Source organism: Seriola lalandi, unplaced genomic scaffold, assembly GCF_002814215.2.
Source record: "Seriola lalandi dorsalis isolate HSWRI2012SDOR001 ecotype SW California unplaced genomic scaffold, Sedor1 jcf7180002054638, whole genome shotgun sequence".
Lineage (NCBI taxonomy): Eukaryota > Metazoa > Chordata > Actinopteri > Carangiformes > Carangidae > Seriola > Seriola lalandi.
Genome location: NW_019525191.1, coordinates 98651 through 101075, shown reverse-complemented (window position 1 = coordinate 101075; position 2425 = coordinate 98651). Strand labels below are relative to the sequence as shown.

General features: G+C 48.1%; 1 long non-coding RNA gene across 1 annotated transcript in view; it reads right to left on the bottom strand.

Moving 5' to 3' along the window:
- Positions 1–2425, bottom strand: part of LOC111665390 (uncharacterized) — a 23871-nt gene that overhangs the window by 14131 nt on the left and 7315 nt on the right. Inside the window, exon 2 of the long non-coding RNA XR_002761496.2 lies at positions 2064–2136. This is a non-coding gene — a long non-coding RNA (uncharacterized LOC111665390). The remainder of the gene's footprint in view (positions 1–2063; positions 2137–2425) is intronic.

The following is a 2425-nucleotide window of genomic DNA, read 5'->3' as shown; positions in this document are numbered from 1 at the left end:
ACACACACACACACACACACACACTGATGAGGTAAGGCGTGTGTGGAAGGAAAGTAAGATTAGACACTTTCAGACATGCACACCTTGACTGAGTAAGTAACAACTCACAAGTGTGAGTGACTGTCACAGTGATGGACAGGTATACACAAGATAACAACATACTGACAAAGAACGTTTCTGTTTCAGGCTTCCTTCCAACCACAACTTAAAAAGCAGCAAACGAATCCCAGGTCGTGAAAATGTCTTCCAAAAACAGCAGTAGAATCACCGGGAGACATTATGTGATTTTTTACAAATGTACCTCCTGCGTCGTGTTTCACGCAGCACAAAGTCGAATCTAACGTGAGTTTAAATCAATGACTGTATATAACAACATTAAACAACATCAAAGCTCCCTGAAAGTGAAGCCAAAACATCTCAAGTTTAGGTCATAAACCTAAAGTACACGATAATACATTTTTCCCAAAGATGGTTTCTGTCATTTTCTGTTCAAGTGTCCATCGTTTTCGTAGGTTTAGTGCTATAAGACGGGAGTGTAACATCATGATTGACAGCTGTGACCGACTTGTGATTGGGTCGAGCGGATGTATTGGGGCGGGACCTCGATGCCTCGGCTCCACTCCCTCACAGCTGCGCTGACTCTGGCTCTAAATGATGTCAACAGCTCAAGATGGCGGCGCCCGTATCCGGGATATTTTGGCTTTGGCTTTGGAGACGTGTGAGAATATGGCTACTCGTCATCCATCTCAATATCTTTCCAGATTTTAGTCTTCTGATGGATTTGTTGCCATCTCCTTCCCTGACTGAGGCTCTGCAGTGGATCTGAGCTTCAGATTCCCTCAGAGCTCAGAATTACATTTTCCTGCAGCCTCCATAAACTGAGGAAGAAGAAAAGAGTCACAGTGGACCGGTATGATCAGATAAAAGAGTATTTGGTAAATCTGGCAGTTCATTTTTCTGGAATTGTTGCTGCACTGATAATGGACATGGCAGATTATTTCTAAAATCCTCAGTCCAGACTGTGACCTCTGACCCTTCACCTCAGTTTCTCACAACAGTTGCGATCTAAAGAATTAAAGCGTATTTAAAGTCTGCTGTGTCCCGATGCTGCAGCCAGTGAATTATGTGAAAGTCTCGGTCCGTTTGCAGCGGTTCTCTCCGCACACAGAGCCTCGCGCTCCCAGCAGAGCCGGCTGTGCGGCTGCCTGGCTGTAAATCCCAGCTCTGGCCGGCGCAGAGTCGTGTCCGTCCCAGGTTTAATCCGTCCAGCGGCGGGCGGCGGTGGGATTTGGAGGACAGTTTGGCTTTAGTTTCCGTGTAAACAGAGAATGAGGTTAAAACCGGGGACAGCTGGACCATCACTCACTGTCAGCATCACACAAACAGCAACAGCACAACCACAGAGACAAACTCTGCTGCCACGATGAATAGTTCCACTGTTACCGCTGCAAATGTGTTTTCAGCAACTAAAATACTAAGGACCTGTTTTCATCGAGCTAAAACTGAAGTCTTCGGGTGCATGAACTGAGTGGGCTGCGACCGACAGGAGAGAGACTCTACAGGAAGTGCTATTGTTGAATGAACGCTGCAGAGCTTCACAATATAAACACACAGAGCCACGAATCTGCAGCCTGAGAGGGAGGACGGCGCAGGCGTCTGAGGGTGTTTTCACACCTGCACTTTTTACTCCGGTTTTCCCACTTCATACGATTTGTGTGTGCAGGTGTGAAAACAGTAATCCCACACAGGTGTGGACCAAAACGATCACACTGTGACCCTGTGGAGGAGGCGGTCTCGCTTCGGTCCCAGACTAACTCTGGAGCGCTTCGAGCTCAAGGGTTCCTGTAACCTTCTTCCTGTGTTTACATTCCTGTTCCAGACAATCCAACCAATCAGAAGAGAGAACGCTCTCACCTGGTTCGTAATGATGCATTTGTGGTTCACTTGAATTTTTCTCTGTGTGAAAACAAACCGAACCTGCAGGTTTACAAACATGAACCGGAGCGGAGCAAACGAGCTGTAGGTGTGAAAACGCACTTAGAGCAGAATGATCGCACTCTCACCTGTAGGAGGCGCCGCTTCCTCTCTTGGCCGTCGTGGTGCGGCTGGCTCTCTGCTCGCCGTTCATCCCGGCGTCTGAAAAACAAACCATCAGATTGAGTTAGACGCTGTCGCCTGGTGTCTCACCGCCTTGGCCTGAGGGAGACAGCGATGAAGGTGGACAGGTAACACAGTCTGACCCCGCTGCAGGCTCTCACACACACACACACACACTCACACACACACTCACACACACACACACAGACACACACAGACACACACACACACACACACACACATCACAGTAAATAAACAACTCCTATACTCATACTCTCAGACTACTGCACAGCTACAACCTCTCCACACACACACACACACACCTGTC